Consider the following 20,404-nt stretch of genomic DNA (forward strand, 5'->3'; position numbering starts at 1 on the left):
AATCCATATACACCACATCAACAGCTTTACCCTGATCCACCTGTTTGGTCAACTTCTCAAAAAACTCAATAAGGTTTGTGAGGCATGACCTACCCTTCACAAAACCGTGTTGACTATCGCTAATCAACTTGTTCTTTTCAAGATGATTATAAACCCTATCTCTTATAACCTTTTCCAACATTTTACCCACAACCGAAGTAAGGCTCACAGGTCTATAATTACCAGGGTTGTCTCTACTCCCCTTCTTGAACAAGGGGACAAAATTTGCCATCCTCCAGTCTTCCGGCACTATTCCTGTCGACAAAGACGACATAAAGATCAAGGACAAAGGCTCTGCAATCTCCTCCCTGGCTTCCCAGATAATCCTAGGATAAATCCCATCTGGCCCAGGGGACTTATCTATTTTGACATTTTCCAAAATTGCTAACACCTCCTCCTTTTGAACCTCAATTCCATCTAGCTTGGTCGACTGAACCTGAGTGTTCTCCTCGACAACATTGTCTTTCTCCAGTGTAAACACACGAAAAATATCCATTTAACGCTTCCCCTATCTCCTCTGATTCCACACACAACTTTCCACTACTATCCTTGATTGGCCCTAATCTTATTCGAGTCATTCTTTTGTTCCTGATATACCTATAGAAAGCCTTAGGGTTTTCCTTGATCCTATCCGCCAACGACTTTTCGTGTCCTCTTCTCGCTCTTCTTAACTCTCCCTTTAGGTCCTTCCTGGCTAACTTGTAACTCTCAAATGCCCTAACTGAGCCTTCATGTCTCATCCTAACATAAGCCTTCTTCTTCCTCTTGACAAGTGCTTCAACTTCCTTAGTAAACCACGGTTCCCTTGCTCGACAACTTCCTCCCTGCCTGACAGGTACATACTTATCAAGGACACGCAGTAGCTGTTCCTTGAAAAAGCTCCACATTTCGATTGTACCCATTCCCTGCAGTTTCCTTCCCCATCCTATACATCCTAAATCTTGCCGAATAGCATCATAATTGCCTTTCCCCCAGCTATAATTCTTGCCTTGCGGTATATACCTATCCCTGCCCATTGCTAAAGTAAACATAACCGAGTTGTGATCACTATCACCAAAGTGCTCACCTACATCTAAATCTAACACCTGGCCGGGTTCATTACCTAGTACCAAATCCAATGTGGCCTCACCCCTTGTTGGCCTGTCTACATACTGTGTCAGAAAACCCTCCTGCACACACTGCACAAAAACTGACCCATCTATAGTACTCAAACTATAGTATTTCCAGTCAATATTTGGAAAGTTAAAGTCCCCCATAACAACTACCCTGTTACTCTCGCTCCTGTCGAGAATCATCTTTGCAATCCTTTCCTCTACATCTCTGGAACTATTCGGAGGTCTATAGACAACTCCCAACAGGGTGACCTCTCCTCTACTGTTCCTAACCTCGGCCCATACTACCTCAGTAGACGAGTCCTCAAGCGTCCTTTCTACCGCCGTAATACTTTCCTTGATTAACAATGCTACACCCCCCCTCTTTTACCATCTTCTCTGTTCTTACAGAAACATCTAAATCCTGGAACCTGCAACAACCATTCCTGTCCCTGCTCTACCCATGTCTCCGAAATCGCCACAACATCGAGATCCCAGGTACCAACCCATGCTGCAAGCTCACCCACCTTATTCCGGATGCTCCTGGCGTTGAAGTAGACACACTTCAAACCAGCGTCCTGCTTGCCGGTGCCCTCTTTCGAACTTTTAACCCTATCCCTGACCTCACTACTCTCAACATCCTGTACACTGGGACTACAATTTAGGTTCCCATCCCCCTGCTGAATTAGTTTAAACCCCCCCGAAGAGCACTAGCAAATCTCCCCCCCAGGATATTGGTACCCCTCTGGTTCAGGTGAAGACCATCCTGTTTGTAGAGGTCCCACCTACCCCAGAATGAGCCCCAATTATCCAGGAAACCAAAACCCTCCCTCCTGCACCATCCCTGTAGCCACGTGTTCAACTCCTCTCTCTCCTTATTTCTCACTTCACTAGCATGTGGTGCAGGTAACAACCCAGAGATAACAACTCTGTTTGTTCTAGCTCTCAGCTTCCACCCTAGCTCCCTGAATTTCTGTCTCAAATCCCCAACTCTCTTCCTACCTATGTCGTTGGTACCTATGTGGACCACGACTTGGGGCTGCTCCCCCTCCCCCTTAAGGATCCCAAAAACACGATCAGAGACATCACGAACCCTGGCACCTGGGATGCAACACACCAACCGTGAGTCTCTTTCGTTCCCACAGAACCTCCTGTCTGTTCCTCTAACTATGGAGTCCCCAATGACAAGTGCTCTGTTCCTCTTCTCCCTTCACTTCTGAGCAACAGGGACAGACTCTGTGCCAGAGACCTGTGCCCTATTGCTTACCCCTGGTAAGTCGTCCCCCGCAACAGTATCCAAAACGGTATACTTGTTATAGAGGGGAACGACCACAGGGGATCCCTGCACTGCCTGCCGGTTCCCTCTCCCTCCCCTGACGGTAACCCATCTACCTTCTTCTTTTACCTGAGGTGTGACTACCTCCCTATAACTCCTCTCAATAACCTCCTCTGCCTCCCGAATGATCCGAAGTTCATCCAGCTCCAGCTCCAGGTCCCTAACGCGGCTCTCGAGGAGCTGGAGTTGGGTGCACTTCCCGCAGATGTAGTCAGAAGGGACACTAGAGGTGACCCTTTCCTCCCACATTCTGCAGGAGGAACATTCAACTGCCCTAGCCTCCATTCCCACTGAAATAACTTCCCAACTACTGAAAAAAAAAACTTGTTAGCTTAGCAATCCAACGGACAGAACGTTTTTTTTGGTTAGAGGAGAAGGATGGGTGGGAGACACTACGTAAGTAGTGTTTCGGGTAAAGCTGCCACTCGAGAACAGCCCCTTCACAAACCACCTTCAACTTACGCTGACTGCACTGCACGTATGCAAATCTCCCCGGAACAGCCAATCAGAAGCTCTGCTCTGCTGTCCCCTGCTGGATGCTTGACTTCCGTCGAACTCCTCGGGTCACTGATGCAGGTGCACCTTCAACTTACGCTTACCGCACTGCACGTATGCAAATCTCCCCGGAACAGCCAATCAGAAGCTCTGCTCTGCTGCCCCCTGCTGGATGCTTGACTTCCGTCGAACTCCTCGGGTCACTGATGCAGGTGCACCTTCAACTTACGCTGACCGCACTGCACGTATGCAAATCTCCCACAGTTCCACACTTCAAGACTCTTACATTTTAAAGAAGGAAGCTTGTAGAGCATTAACTATACCTGTGGGTTCTGGGGATGGATTCTGAAGTGTGCAGCAGATTGCAGGTCAAAGAGTTGAGTCCTGAAACTGTGATACCCTGTCGGATAGCTCCCAGAACCATCCTGATAAAGGGTCTTTCACTGAAATATTAATTTGCCTTTTATCTTTATCATTGATTCCTGACCTGCTGAGCAATCAAACATTTTCTGCTTGTCTTTTGTTTGTGTCATGGAGGAAAAATGTGCTTGGAGGAAACAGCTGATATGTAAATTAAATTTTCAAAATTAATATTCTGCGGGAAGGTAGCAGGGATTTTATACCATAATGATAGCCATTCATAGCACTGCTCTCACCAATGATCCAATGAAGCATTTTAAAATAAGTTCTTAATAAAATAAGAACAGCCATGAGAGTGTTGGTGATTTTCATTTTAAATTTAATAAATTCCAATCATTCTCCGGTGACATTCCACATGGGTAGCTAATAACAAGCAAGGTGTTTCGATGGGAGAGGTTCGAAACTGGGGATAATATGATTAGTAGGCACAGATAAAAGGCTGTACCCAGTTTAAAGTCATAAAGCATCCTTATTTTTTACATGACACTGTGATTTTATATTATTGTTTACAGTTAAATAGCAAAGCGTTCACTTATTTGTGAAATGGAACAGTAATATTTCAAACTTATCCCCTGCCACCTTCCACGTGACCTCACCACCGCCTTCTCAAGGGAAATTAAGGACGAGCAATAAATACTGGCCTTTCCAACAATTCCCACATCCCGAGAATAAATTAAAACAAATCAAGATCAAACATGGTAGCACGGTATTGTTATGGACAAGAGAGAGAGAATCAAAACTTCTTTATCCTCTTCCTGTCTAATCGTAAGCAGAGGCGATTTTCAATTATTTTTAACTTTCCCCAATTAGTCTGTGTGATCCAATTTAATAATTATTCATAGAAAACCCTGGTTATGATTAACTGAGATACACAGAACACAGAACAGTACAGCACAGAACAGGCCCTTCGGCCCTCAATGCCCTGGGATTGTTAGAACCCAGGGAGAGGGGTGGGATGGGCAGTAGGACTGGGTTCAGAGGGTGTTTGTGATGAAGTTCAGTCCCGAGGAGTTCCCGGTTGGAGACAACAGGCTGCAAATCCTAGAAATGAATGATGCTGCAGCACACTTGGATTTCTGTGCTGAGGCCACTTGGCAGGCAACAATGAGATACTTTTAAAACTAAACAGGCTCTGAGGAGTTAAGTGATGATGGCTGGTGGCCTGGTCAGCCAGGAGTTTCTTTCTGATGGTGCTAAAGCTACCGTCTGAACTGTCTGAATTGTTTGGGTTTCAATGTCTCTCTTTGTTGTCCTCCCAGCTAGGGGAGTCAGTTTGTCTGTTGTCTTTGTGGAGGGCCACGAAGATCCAGCACGAGTTGAAGGATAGAAAGAAATAACATTTATTTACAATAACATATATACACAACAGCAGCAGCAACTCCCTTGCTGGTCACTCCTCTCTATCTGGTTCCAAACTGGCCAGCTTTATTTATGCAGGGAATCTGCATATTGATTTCCCCCCCCCACCCCCCCCCTTCATTGGGGAAGCTCATACTCCCAAAGAATTGTGGGATTGCCATTAGTCCCCAGCCAGTGGTAAGCAGGCAGGTTATAACATCCCCCCCCCACCCCAAAGTCTAAGGAATCCACCGAAGACCCTGGCGAAGGAAGGCGTCGGACTCGTTTTGCCGCAGGTCAGACACCATTTGCATGAGGCGCTGGATCGGGCGGAATGTAATGAGACGGAGAACGGCACTTCCATGATGAACGGTGTAATGGTTGTACATTAACAGCTCGTGGGCCCGAGGATTCCCCCTTTGAGGCATCCTGTGTCTCCATCTCGGAGTCTGAGTCCGCTGCCTCCGTCATCTCGGTGTCTCTATCTCCACGCGTTTCTGCAACGACCTGCGCAGGCTTTGAGTGCGGCACCAGAGGAAGATTGGGAGGAATACTTTCCACTATGTCTGGTCTCTGTGGCTGTAGAAATGAGCTCCAGAGGCGGGGAATCTTTGGAAGGGATGGTCTTCTGGATTGAACGTGGTCTACATGCTAGCGCTGGAGACGGCCCTGAGCTTGTACCTGATAAGAGATAGGGCCCGTTTGGCGAAAGATTACGCCAGGGACCCACTGGGCACCACCAGCAAAATTCCGAACGAACACTGGGTCACCGGGCGCAAACTGCTGAATCGGCTGATGCCGAGAAAAACCATGTCCCTGGGGTTCTTGTGTATGGCGTACATTTGAGCCAATGTCCGGGAAAACCATGCTGAGACAGGTGCGAAGTCTCCGGCCCATTAGGAGTTCCGCGGGAGCTACCCCAGTCAACGCATGTGGGGTGGTCCTATATGAAAACAAAACAAGCCAGTCTTGTGTCAATCAACCCGGAAGACTGCTTCTTTAGGTCTCATCTGAATGCACTGCGCGCTCCGCCAACCCATTTGAAGCTGGGTGGTATGGGGCGGTGCGGATATGGCATATGCCGTTCATGTTCATGAGCCTCGCAAACTCCTCACTTGTGAACGGAGTGCTATTGTCCGTGACCAGCACCTCGGGGAGGCCATGCGTACTGAAAGACAAACGCATCTTCTCGATTGTTGCGCAGGACATTGGGCCTACTATCTCATGCACCTCTAACCATTTAGCCTGGGCATCAATTAATAGAAGGACCATGGATCCTTGGAAAGGGCCGGCGAAATCCGCATGCAAGAGCGCCCAAGGCCGCCCTGGCCATTCCCAGTGATATAGGGGTGCGGCTGGCGGAAGCTTCTGGTGCTCCTGGCAAATGGAGCAGTTTTGGGCCACCTTCTCAATGTCGGTGTCGAGGCCTGGCCACCAGACATAACTCCGGGCCAACATTTTAATTTTGGTCACACCTGGATGCCCATTGTGCAAGTCTCTTAGTATCAGCTCCTGTCCTTTTTCCGGGCCAATCACACGCGTCCCCCACAAGAGGACATCGTCTTCCACACTAGATTCTGACAGTTTGGAGGAAAATGCCAGCAACTCGCCTGGAAGCTGTCTATGTTGCCCACCATACAGGACTATGTGCCAAACCGTTGACAGGACTGGCTCCGTCTGGGTCCACTCATGGATCTGTGATGCTGTGACAGGCAAAGTGTCATAGAATTTAGGGTTGCAACCACCTCACCAGTCGTGGGGGTCAATATGGGGCCAGTCGATAAAGGCAATCGGCTCAGTGCGTCGGCATTTGCTATCTGGGTCCCTGGATTATGCTCCAGAGAATATACGTAGGCAGCGAGCAACAAAGCCCAGCGCTGGATCCGTGCGGAAGCAATGGGCGGTATTAGCTTATCCTCTCGGAAAAGTCCCAGCAGAGGCTTATGATCAGTCACGATAGCGAAGTGGTGGACATACACGTACTGGTGGAAGCGTTTTGCCGCAAAGACCACCGCCAGGCCCTCCTTCTCGATCTGCGCGTATTTCTTTTCTGCGACTGTCAATGTGCGGGAGGCGACAGCTATTGGCCACTCGGCCCCGTTCTCCATCTTGTGGGACAGGACGGCCCCAATACCATACAGGGATGTGTCACACATGATGAGCAAAGGCTTTCCAGAATCATAGTGGATTAGTTTCTTGCGGCTGACCCCAAACCCAGGTGTGATTCTTCTTTAGCAGAAGGTGCAATGGGGCCAGCGTAGTTGCCAGATTGGTGAGGAACTTCCCGTAATAGTTTACGAGGCCGAGAAAAGAACAAAGATGCAAAGTCAGTCAGGGCGGGGGGCTGTTGAATTGCGCGCACCTTCTCTGCGACGGGGTGCAAATCTTCGCGGTCCACCCGATAACCCAGGTATACTACTTCCTTCGCCTGAAAGACGCACTTTGTGTGACATAAACGGACTCCGGCCTCCGAAAAGCATCTAAGGACCGCCTACAAATTTTCTAAATGTTCCTGCTCCAACGTCCCTGTAATCAAAACGTCATCTAAGTAGACGGCGACACGCGGTGAACGTCTCAAAATGCCCTCCATGACCCGTTGAAAAATAGAGCAGGCAGAGGATACCCCAAAGGGCAACCATGTATATTCATACAGGCCCCGGTGTATATTAATCGTTACATATGGCCAGGAGGCAGGGTCCAACTCCAACTGTAGGGAGGCGTGACTCATATCTAGTTTCATAAATGAGAGTCCACCTGCAAGCTTCGCGTAGAGATCCTCTATGCAAGGCATTGGATATTGGTCAAGCCGGAAAGCCGTATTCACTGTAAGTTTATAGTCACCGCATAAGCAAACTCTGGCGTCTGGCTTCATTACAGGTACAACTGGTGTTGCCCAGTCAGCGAAATGGACGGGTTTGATAATACCCAAAGTCTCCAAATGAGTGTGCTCCCCTTCTACCTTCCCAAGCAAGGCGTAAGGCACCGGGCGCGCCCGGAAATAGTGGCTCCTGGTTCGATTTGGATACGGGCTACGGCCCCTTTTATTTTCCCCAAACCGGGCTTGAATACATCTGGATACCGTCCTAGCACCTCAGTCAACCCTCCAGAAACTGTTTGGAGGATGTGCTGCCACTGCAGCCGCAAATGGTGCAACCAGTCCCGACCCAATTGTCTGAGCCTTTGGCCGCGCACCACGATAAGTGGGAAACACCCCTCCTGGCGTCCATAAACAACAGGTGTCATCGTAGTTCCCACAATGTCCAATGGTTCCCCCATGTAGGTGGCCAACCTAGCCTGTGTGTCAGTTAATGTAAGGGTCTGTATACCCTGCTTGATGGGGTCAAATGTCCTCTGGGCGATCACGGAGACTGCTGCGCCAGTGTCCAACTCCATCTCAAGCGGGTGACCATTGACCCGAACTGTCACCTTAATGGGGGCCATACGGGGAGCTGCCACACAATGCAGCTGCAGAAAGTCGTCCTCCGTCTCCACGTTCTCGGGGGTAGTTGCCAGAGGTTCATCCAAATGGAAGGTACGGCCCCTGGGCTGGCCCCAGTTTCTGTCGGAACGACGGTGCTGCTGGCGACCCCAGGACCAGCATCCGTGAAGGGGTCAGCGCCTACAAGTCTGGCACGGACATGGCTCCTCATTCATTGGTTCTGGAGAAGGTTCCCTTTGGGGAGGAATGTCCGACGGCCACTGGCGTTGATCCGGACGTCGCCTCGCCCAAGGTACCACAGGAGAGTGGGTGTGGCGCTTTTGGATGGAAGGGGTTGTGCCCCAAGGCATGCACCTCCATTCCCTGTAGCTCCTGCACTCTCCATTCTGTGCTCTCTCGGGACAATACAATTTGAGTGGCCTGCTGAAAAGTCAATGTTGCTTCAGCTAACAACTTTCTCTGGATGACCGCATTGTTAATACCGCAAACCAAACGGTCGCTTAACATTTCTGATTAAGTCTCACCATAGTCACAGTACTCAGCATACTGCAGAGCCTGGATAGAAAATCGGCAAGCGATTCTCCTGGGATCCTCTCAGTGGTATTAAACCGGTAATGATGGACTATCGTGGACGAGGTTGGGTTAAAATGTTGCCCCACTAAGTTCACAAGTCCATCAAACATTTTGGTGTCCGGCGCAGCTGAGTACGTAAGGCTCCTAATCACCCCAAAGGTATGCGGGCCACAGGCGGTGAGCAATATGACCACCTGCCGCTCGTTTTCAGTGATGTTGTTTGCCCGGAAATAGTAATGCATCCATTGTGCGTACTGCTTCCAGCTTCCCAGCGCAGCGTCAAAAATATCCAAGCGTCCATACAGAGGCATGGTGTAATAGAAAACAACTTCCAACCTGTATCCAACAAAAATCCAGGGAGGTGGCTTCAGCAGCGTAGATAGCTATTCACTTTAACCCTCGTCGCCAGTTTTATGAGGGCCACAAAGAATCTAGCACGAGTTGAAGGATAGAAAGAAATAAATTTATTTACAATAACATATATACACAACAGCAGCAACTTCCTTGCTGCTCACTCTCCTCTAGCTGGTTCCAAACTGGCCAGCTTTATTTATGCAGGGAATCTGCATATTGATTTCTCCCCCCCACCCCACCCTTCATTGGGGAAGCTCATACTCCCAAAGAATTGTGGAATTGCCATTAGTCCCCAGCCAGTGGTAAGCAGGCAGGTTATAACATCCCCCCCCCCCAAAGTCTAAGGAATCCACCGAAGACCCTGGCGAAGGAAGGCGTCGGACTCGTTTTGCCGCAGGTCAGACACCATTTGCATGAGGCGCTGGATCGGGCGGAATGTAATGAGACGGAGAACGGCACTTCCATGATGAACGGTGTAATGGTTGTACATTAACAGCTCGGGAATCTGCTAATGATTTCTCCGCCCCCCTCATTGGGGAAGCTCATAATCCCAAAGGATTGTGGGATTGCCATTAGTCCCCAGCCAGTGGTAAGCAGGTAGGTTATAACAGACTTCCAGTTTCACGATAGTAATGTGCCTTTACCATTAGGTGTGAGATTCCACAATGATGAGCTGTAAGAACTCTTTTGTTCTTATAGTCTCTGTTGGAACTTTCCGGAACAGATGGCCAATCCTGTGAGTCATATGGCCTGTAGCAGCCATTTTGCGGTTCAGCAGTAGTCCATTTTAAAAAGAATCATGTTTTGATACGTTCAGGTTTGATTTCTTGTCATGTCTTTATTGACAGAACAATATTCTAGTCAAGTAGTGTTTGAATACAGAGAGCTAAGAGAGCCCATGCAAGGAGGGGGAGAAAATAGACTTCAGGGAGGCTGATCTGGAAAACATTACTGAGAACCGTGAGATAGAGAAGCAGAAAAAGGAGAGAGGCGGGAAAAGGAAACAGCTGGAAGAGAAAAGGGCCATGGGTGCTCGGCAATAGCGATGGGAAGGGAAGAAATAGCAGTAGAAACAGACGATCAAACACATGGGGCACCACAGTGCAAGAGAGAGGGCAAGGCAGGAAATTGTCTCCGATTGAGATAGGGGAAATGAAGCTTCTGTTCTCCCCTCAGTGTCGGAGGAGGGTTTTCACGCTGGTGTCTAACAAGAGTCAGTGCAGAGGATGTACCCCATGGTATGCATCTTGGCAAAGGACGGTATAGACTTCTGTGGGTTTCAGACCAGGAAAAGAGTCACCATGTGATTGGTGTCAAGAATCACCATGTGAAATTCAAAAATGTTCCAGCTAATTTGTTGCCAGGTCAGGGGGTTTCATTTGAATCATCATCTCGAGGGGATGAGTATTAATTTTAGGCATTTCTACTGTAATTACATTACTGTACTTTAAATCTATAATTAGCAAACTGTTATCTTTGGCCTAGAAAAGCTGTTCAGCCAATCGATAGCCTGTACGGTTGCTGGAGGGTGACACTCACCTAACAATATGTGACAGGTCATTTCAGATTACAAATGCTAATCACCACGCCACTTACAAGCTTACAGAAGGTAAAAATTGACAGCTTTTCCTTTGGGCTTTTCCTTTGACAGAGCCTGGCGCAGGAATATTCAATGTAATCACACAGCAATTTTAAAAGATAATAGATGCATGTCGAAAGGATAAAAAATTCCTGATTGGATGAGCATGAGAGGAACCAATATAGCCAAATTCCCCTCTGAATTACAGGCAATTTTGGAACATGAAGCAAGTTCCTAAAGGCTGCTGTCTCAAATGCATTGCGAAAAAAAATGGCACCAGCTTAATCCTCCTGAAAAATTGCCAATCTCCTTCATTGCATTTGAGTGGAATCAGGAGGAACTGCTTAACCCCAAACTACTTTCCCTAATTTCCATCCCAAACCCATCCTGAAGTAATCACCTCCGATATATAAGTGGTGGTTTGTGCTTCAGCAAGGCATCCCTGAGGTAGATACCATATTGTGGAGTCATTTTGTTTTTTTTGTTACTAAAGGCCAGTCTGTATACTGCTCTCCTGGTATTTTGCTGTTAGTTTAATTTAGTTCTACTCAAAGTGCTAAATTACACTGTGGACTTTAATTTTCCAATGAGAATTCCTCTGTTATGAAGCGGAAGGCAGTGTCATGGAAGAGGCATGATAAGAGGCTCTTAAAGCAAGGCTTCACAGAAGACTTCTTTTTCTTCTTTTCACTCAGGTACCAGCTCACCAGGGTGTACAGTTAAGAAGGTTTTTTTTAATACCTCAGAACGTTGTGTGCCCCTGGGGGTAAATATATCTCTTGCAGTCTACTTCAAGCAGAAGAACAGCATTGTCTGTCGAAGTCTGAGATGACATCAGTTACCCGCAACACTCCCTCCCTTCCTGATGGCACTGTTCCACGGAATCACAGAAGATGCAGCTTTTGCCCTTTACCTCCTCCTTGCTCGTTACAAACACTTGTGAGACAGTGATTAACTTATACTTCTTTCAATTTATTATACTGTATTCACTGCACAGGTAGATAATAGAATTTACAGTGCAGAAGGAGGCCATTCGGCCCATCGAGTCTGCACAGGCCCCTGGAAAGATCACCCTATCTAAGCCCACATCTCCACCCCATCCCTGCAACGCAGTAACCCCATCTAACCTTTTTGGACACTGAAAGCAATTTAGCATAGCCAATCCACCTAACCTACACATCTTTGGACTGAGGGAGGAAACCGGAGCACCTGGAGGAAACCCACGCTGGAACGGGGGGAACATGCAGACTCTGCACAGACAGTGACCCAAGCTGGGAATCTAAGCTGGGAGCCTGGAGCTGTGAAGCAACTGTGCTAACCACTGTGCTACCATAATGAGATGTCATAGTCTCTCCAGTCCGTAGGCTGGGTAACCACGTTGTGGAGAACTTCCATTCAGACCGCAAGCATGCCCCCCAGCTCCTTATTGTCCATCACTTCAATTCTCTACCTTTCTCCCAATCTGGCCTTTCTGTCCTTGGCCTGCGACAGTGTTTCGGTGAAGTTCAATGTAAAGAGGAGGAACAGCAGCTCATTCGTCAATTCAGCACTAAACAGGTTCTTGACTCTACACTGAGTTTTAAAATTGTTTTAATTTAGAGTACCCAATTATTTTTTTTCCAATTAATTGGCAATTTAGCATGGCCAATCCACCTAACATGCACACCTTTGGGTTGTGGGGGGTGAAACCCATGCAAACACGGGGAGAATGAGCAAACTCCGCAGTGACCCAGGGCTGGGATCGAACCCGGGTTCTCGGGATGCAACACTGAGTTTAACAACTTCTGATCATAACCTTTGCTCACATATTGTTTTCTTTTTTTTAACCTGCATTGGATTTCCTCCTGCTTCTTTGTAAATTATTTTATTTTGTATTTGAACAGCTGCTATTTAGACATGCACACCTTACTGTACTACCTCACTACACCAGGGACCCGGGTTCAATTCCCGGCAGAAGGAGGCCATTTGGCCCATCGAGTCTGCACAGGCCCCTGGAAAGATCACCCTATCTAAGCCCACATCTCCACCCCATCCCCGCAACGCAGTCTGTGTGGAGTTTGCACTTTCTCTCCGAGTCTGCGTGGGTTTCCTCCGGGTGCTCTGGTTTCTTCCCACAGTCCCAACATGTGAAGCTTAGATGGATTGGCCATGCTAAATTGCTCCTTAGTTTACAAAGATGTGCAAGTTAGGTGGAGTCATAGGATTACATGGATCGGGCAGGGATATGGGCCTCGGTAGGTTGCCCTTTCAGATGGTGGGTGCAGACTTGATGGGCCAAACGGTCTCCTTCAGCACTGTAGGAATTCTATGGAATACTATGAAATTTTATCCTTTGGCGGGATTTACTGATCTTGTTGCACCCGACTTGGTGACGTGATGAGGCAGCTGAACGTCGCGACGCTTGAGATACAGCTTAACCTCTCAGACATTGTGATCTGGATCTCGCTCTGGCTGTGTGAGATCCAGATTTGCTTATTTAAATGAACCAATAGGCTAATTTAAATATGCGCCTGTTGTATTGTCCCGGCGTTCGGGAACGAATGACCTCGCCAGCGAGGACTTGACCAGGCGCAGTTTAGCACTAGTTCACGCAAGCAAGAACCAGGCCTAACGGCACCTTGGGAGGGGGGGGGGGGGGGGGGGGGGGGGGTGTTGGAGACCCCCGGGTGCAACTGCTGAGAAAAACTCTGCTTAAACACACACAAAAACGGACTCTGTTTTTTCCAGTTGAATCGTGCCCTTTGTTATTTTTACTTGTCCCTTATCACTCCCTTTGTACCATGAAACCTTTTGTCATTTAATCACTCCTGCCCTCCACCTTTAATAAAATTTCATTTTGTCCTTCTTCCCATCCTTCCACCCCTTTACCTTGCTCAAAATATTTCTAACTATTCTCAGTTCTGATGAAAGGTGACAAATCTGCAGCGGGATTCCCCCTTCTGGGGACTAAGTCCCCACACCGACGGGAGAACCGGCGCTAACCACTCCGGCATCATCAGCCCCCGAAAGTGCGGAATTCTCCGCACTTCCAGGGGCTGCGTGGTCGCCGGAGGGTTTGGCGCTGCTCCAGCTAGCGGCGAAGGGACTGCGCGAGTTTGCGCATGCGCCGAAGAGCTGGCATAATCTAGCGTATGCGCGGAACTGCCAGCGTGATTCCTCGCATGCACAGACCGGCCAGCATATTTTGGCGCATGCACAGGGGTTTGTCTTCTCCGCGCAGGCCATAATGGAGCCCTACACGGGCCAGCTCGGAAGGAAGGAATGCCCCCACGGCACAGGCCTGCCCGCAAATCGGTGGGCCCCGATCATGGGCCAGGTTATCGTGGGGGCTTCCTCCGAGGTTGGATTCCCTCCACCACCCCCCCCCCCCCCCCCCCCCCTCCCGAGGACCGTCCCAGCCGACATACCTGCCAGGTCCCTCCGTGTGGGACCATGCGTGACCCACGCCGGCGGTACTGGCCAAAAACGGACTGCCGCTCGGCCCAGCGGGGCCCGGAGAATTGCCGGGGGGGGGCCGCTGCCAATGGTCAGAAAATTGAAGGCAATCTGACAGTGACTTAGTTGGAGATTCAGCTCAAATTTAGCATTTCATGGGCGAAATTCTCCAACCCAATCCCTGGGGAGTAGCGTGAATCCCGCCCCGTTGATCCGACGCTTGTTGCCGAATTCTCCGGCTCCGGTTTTTGGGCGGGGGTTGGGATTGCGCCGCGCCTGTAGGGGGACATTGGCAGCGGCCCCCCTGGAAATTCTCTGGGCCCCGATGGGTCGAGCGGCCACCCGTTTTTGGCCAGTCCCTTATTCTTTCCCTCCTCGCCAGCCTGTGTAAGGCTCCGCGATGGCCGGTGCGGAGAATAAACCCCCTGCGCATGCTCAGGAAACATGCCAACAGCCCTGCGCATGTGCCAACTCGTGCCAGCCGGCGGAGGCTCTTCAGCGCTGGTTGGCCCAGTGCCAACCCCTCCAATGCCGGCCTAGCCCCCGGAAGAGTGGTGGATTCCGCAACTTCCGGGCAGCCCGCGCCGGAGTGATTCACGCCACTCTTTGGCGCCAGTACGGCCCACCCCGCCGATTGCGGGAGAATCCCTGCCCTTATATTTTCCAATACCATCATCGCACATTCTTTTCAACTCCAATGGGTCAAGATCCAAATTGTTCAGCATTTCTTCATAAGATAAGCTCCTCATCCCAGGAATGAGTTGAGTGAACTTTCTCTGAACCACTTCGAATGTAATTCCAACTTTTTCTGTTTTTATTCCAGATTTTCAGCATCCACAGTATTTTGCCAATTTAAACCTGCCTACCACCTCACAGAATACCTCAACGTGAACTCCTTCTGCGAAATGCGTCCATGAGATGGAATATTGTTTTTCCCTGCCATCATTTAATGTTCAAAAGCTGAAAACATCCAGAAATCGACTTAAAACGTTGTGATTTCTGTGCCACGCAGGCTCAAATGTCAGATTTGTTTTAGAATTAAATCAAATTGCAACTGGAAAAATAAAGAGACAGTCTTTAATACAAACAGACGGGTATGAATTTGCATAAAGTCTGAGAGGTATCTAAGAATGCTTCAGAGAAATTACTCTTACTGCTGGCGTAATAAACACAGATGTGAAACTTGTCAACAAGGAAACATGAAGCAGGTATGAAAACCTATCAGTCAGCGAAAGCTATCAAGGTTAGACAAGATATGGAATCATGGGGTTGGGGAAATTTATTAGCCCGGTGAGAGGATTGATTAACAAACATAAAACTGAGTGTAGGAATAAACAGGTCATTTTCAGGTTGGCTGGCTGATGGGGTGTCGTGAGGATTAGCCCGTGAGCCTCAGCCACCGACAATCCATATTCACAATTTACATGAAGGGATTGAATGTAAGGTGTCCAATTTTTCTGTTGATACAAAGCTAGGTGGGAATGTAAGCTGTGAGGAAAACAAGAATCTGCAGATGGCCGGCATGGTGGCACAGTGGTAAGCAATGTTGCCTCACAGCGCCAGGACTCGGGTCCAATTCCAATCTCGGGTGACTGTCTGTGTAGAATTTGCCCGTTCTCTTTGTGTCTGTGTGCGTTTCCACCGGGTGCTCAGCTTTCCTCCCGCAGTCCAAAGATGGGCAGGTTAAGTAGATTGGCCATGCTAAATTGCCCCTAAGTGTCTGAAGGTTGGGTGGGGTTACAGGGATAGGACAGGGTATTGAGCATAGGTGGGGTAGTCGTTCATGGCCTTCTGCTCTGTAGGGATTCAATGAACTCGCTGTCACTATTATACAGGAAAACACACAAAAAAGTATCAACAATCGACTAACCCAATCTACAACTACATTCCTAACATCAGTTCCACCATTCGTGTTGGCTAACCTACTTGCTAAAACTTCCATTCTACCACAATTGTATTGGAGCATCTCAGAGTGCAACTTGATCGATGTAGACAACTTAGATACCATTGCAATTGCTGTAATGACCCTATTAAAATGTCTGTAATGTTCTTCCGATTGTATTGAAACACCTCAGAGTGCATCATGGTCTATGTAGATAGGCTGAATATTGTTGCACTTTTTGTGTTGGCCATTTTGAAATGTTTGTAATGTTTTGTCAGATACTTTATGAATAAAACATGTTGGGTCTGGATTCTCTGTCCGTGTGATCCTCCGTTTTGCCGGCAGTGCACTCACGCCCGCGGATTTCCCGACGGCGCGGGGGTATCCAAAATGGGAAACGCCATTGGCCGGCTGCCGGGACGGAGGACCCAGCTGCCGGCGGGGGGAGCGCCACACCAGAAAACGGGTGCGGCGGGACGGAGAATCTTGCCCATGTTTTCTCAAAAAAAACTTTCCTGCCACACCCACCAGGTGCTCCTTCATTGAGATGAGGTTGAACAGTGGAGCCTTGATTGTCTGAAGAGGCTGTGGTTCCTGCAAAGATGCTGCCCAGGAGGGATTTGTTTCTGAGAGCTTTTCCCTTGCAGTGGCGAGAGATGTACATCTGAAGTTCCTTCTTGTCCATTGAGAGTAGCCCCATTGCCACTCTTTGCAATGACAGTGACATTGTGATCGTTCCTTCCAGCATTCAATTTACTAAAGCCAGCAACAAATCTCATCCGAAAAAATTTGAAGATACTGAGACACAAATTTCTCATTTTAATAAAACATGAACATAATGATTATAGAAACTTCAGAGGAAATAGGTAATAGTCCTCATAATGCCTGAAAGCATTAAAGGATGGTGACATTGAGACGCAACTCATTTCAGTATGATTGAAAATTCTGGAAAGATGATTACTTTTGAAAAATAACTCCACGTATTTCACGACTCTATTGCTGATAGTTCGTTTCACCCTGTGGACGCTGATTGGAGGAACATTGCACCCCCGTGTTTAGAAATTAGATGTTGCGCTCGATATAATAAAGATAAACAATCTTCTTTGCTCAGGAAAAATGATGAGTGTGGCACATTGAAGTAGATTTTTAAGTAGAAAAAAAATACCAGTTTTCAAACATTTCTTTGCCCACTTATAAACAATTTATATTACAGAAGCATTCCTAAATTGCATAGTTATCTTCACATGCTTATGTTTCTAATAAGATTGGAGTCTGGAGAAGTGGAATAGTAAAAAATCCAATTCCTTTAATTTAAAAATAGTCACCAATTTGGAAGAAATCATTATCATTTTCACCATTATCAAGTATTGAAATGACAGTGAGAAGTAAAGCCTTGAAATTATACTGCACAAAATTAACGTCAAATTGCTTAATATATTCATCTACTTGTCTTAACTTAGGCAATATCCCATTTAAAATAAATTCAATGCTAAAATAGTTTGCGATTTAATGCTTATGAATTTCTGTTGTTATTTTCATTTTAAGCATTTCCATGTGGTTATTAAAAATGAACTCAGATGCCCAGAAATCACTACTTCTGCATTAAGCAAGTATTAACTGGGTGGAGCTTCTAATTAAGACCACAATATTGATGGCTAACTTGCTTGACATAAAATATGCACAATAGCAAATGTGCAACAGGAGATCCAACAGAACATAATTACATTAAGCCTAGTGCTGAGTGTAGCAGATAATAGGCACAGTGTGAGCATGTTTAAGAATGCTTACACTGCTTCTAAAGATGTATTCAGAAGATAGCCTCAACATGTTTGAATACCAGATATAGACACTTTTGGATTCAGATTCTTTGCTGGCCAAAACGCTGCTCTCCAGGAGATCAATGTGCATGTTATGGGTCGTCCCAGGAGTAGGAGCATGCCTATAGGTGTCACATATGGTGCAGTTACCTCTGAAGACGATGGCACTCTAACATTTCACTTTGACCTCAGTCTCTTTGCTCTGTTAGCTATAGCGACACAAATTCACCAAATTCAGGCTGAATGCATGGCTCAATGGGCAGTTCACCAGTAGGACACCCTGCAGCATGTGCCTTCCTATCCATCCAATACTTTATTAGTGCTCATAAGGGTGTGACAGGATTAACATGGTCAACCAGCAACTTGAGAGTCTTACCTTCCTGGTCAAGCAACCATGTAGTTAAATCATCTGGAACTAGTCCCATAAATGCATCCCTTAACATAATGTACAATAACCCTATAATTTCTTGAATTCTCAGATTCGGGTCAATACTTCTTAGTTCAATTATGTGGAGATATCGGTGTAGGACTGGGGTGGGCACAGAAAGAACTCTTACAACACCAGGTTAAAGTCCAACAGGTTTGTTTCAAATGCATTCACCTGAGGAAGGAGCTGCGCTCCAAAAGCTAGTGATTCAAAACAAACCTGTTGGACTTTAACCTGATGTTCTAAGACTTCTTAATTCAATTACATTTTTCGTGTGGATTAAATATATTTTTTCTTCGCCTCTTATCTTTGCTCATATGCTTCAATTATTAAACCATAAATATCAAGAATGGCACAATCTCCAACTTTAGAGATCATGTCACTTTTTAAGAAAGGTGAGGGCTGGGATTCTCCGCTATCCGGTGGGGCGGGCCATACCGGCACCGAGGAGTGGCATGTATCACTCCGGCGTCAGGCTGCCCGGAAGGTGAGGAATCCTCTGCACCTTCAGGGGCTAGGCCGGTGCCGGCGGGCCTCCGCAGGTCAGCGCGAGTTGGCGCATGCGCGGGAACGCCAGCGTGTTCTGGCGTGATCGCAGCACATGCACAGGGGGGTTCTTCTCCACGCTGGCCATGGCGGACCGTTAAAAGAGTGCCCCCACGGCACAGGCCCGCCCGCAGATCGGTTGGCCTCGATCGCAGGCCAGGCCAACTTGCCCCCCCCTCACCCCGGGGCTAGATCCCCCCATGCCCCCCCCCCCCCCGCCCAAGGATTCTGCAGGCAGCCCACAGAGGCAGGTCCTGCCGATAAGGACCTTGTTTGATTTACGCAGGCGAGACTGGCTGAAAACAGGCGGCCACTCGGCCACGCGGAGCGGAGCATCGCCGGTGGGCCATTGCCAACGGCCCCCGACTGGTGCGATGCGATTCCCGCCCCCGCCGAAAAACCGGCTCCGGAGAATCCGGCAGCCGGTGTCGGGGCAGCGGGACGGGATTCACGCTGCCCCCCCTGGCGATTCTCCGGCCTAGCGGGGGGGGTCGGAGAATCCCACCCGAGAGAGGGAAACAAGGGAATTATAGACCAAATGGCCTAACATCTGTTGACAGGAAATAACCTGAAGCAATAATTAAGGATAGGATATCTGTACACTTTGGTGATTTTCTGCTGATCAGGGTGAGCCAGCATGGATTTGTAAGTGTTGGCTGACAAATCTGATTGAATTTTTAGAAGAAGTAACTGAAATAGTGGAAGGTGAATGTCTATGGATGTTATTTCTATGGATTTCCAAAAGACATTTGTTAAAGTTCTTCAAAAGAGGCAAATAGCTATAATTGAAGTACAATGAATTGAAGGTGAATTACTAATCTGGTTAAAACATTGGTTGAGCGGGAAGAGGCAGAAAGTAGGAAAGAATGGGCATGTACTATAATTGATAAAATGTGACTTTTGGTGTCCCACAGGGATTTGTGTTGGGGTTTCAAATAGATTCATTCATAACCTAGATAGTGGGATAGGAATCCACACATCCAAATTTGCAGATGACACAAAGATAGATAGTAGTGTAGCAATATTTTCTCTAAACTGAGCGCGACAACGGGAAATACCCATACATACATGCCTTGCCTATGTCAGCCACCTTAAATCACTGCATGCGCATGGCTATGCAAAACTTTAAAGGGATTGCACACTCAAACAAATTGTCCGTGCACTCCAAAAAAAATAAAGGGTATGTAGATTGTAAGCATGTGGATGGAAGTGTAAAATTACAAAGGTCAGATGAATGGACAAAACTGTGGCAAATGGATTTAAATGTAGGAAAATATGAGGTTATTCACTTTGGACCGAAAAAAGATAGAATGGTGAAAATGTAGAAATGATGGTGGTTTAAAGGGACTTGGGGATCCAAATACACAGATTGTTAAACTGTCTTGAAAAGGTACAGAAGATATTCCAGAATGCCAACAAAATATCATCCAGAGTACTAGAATACAAGGGGGTAGAAGTTATACAATGTGTGGTTAGACAACATCTAGAATACTGTGAGAAGCTCTGCGAACCATACCTTATCAACAAAATGTTGATCTTGAAAGGATTGCAGCCTTGAGTTACTAGAATGGTACCTGGACTTCCAACTAAGCTAAGAGGAAAGATTACATAAATTAGGTATGTATTCCCTGGG

This window comes from Scyliorhinus canicula, chromosome 16 (assembly GCF_902713615.1).
Source record: "Scyliorhinus canicula chromosome 16, sScyCan1.1, whole genome shotgun sequence".
NCBI classification, from domain to species: domain Eukaryota; kingdom Metazoa; phylum Chordata; class Chondrichthyes; order Carcharhiniformes; family Scyliorhinidae; genus Scyliorhinus; species Scyliorhinus canicula.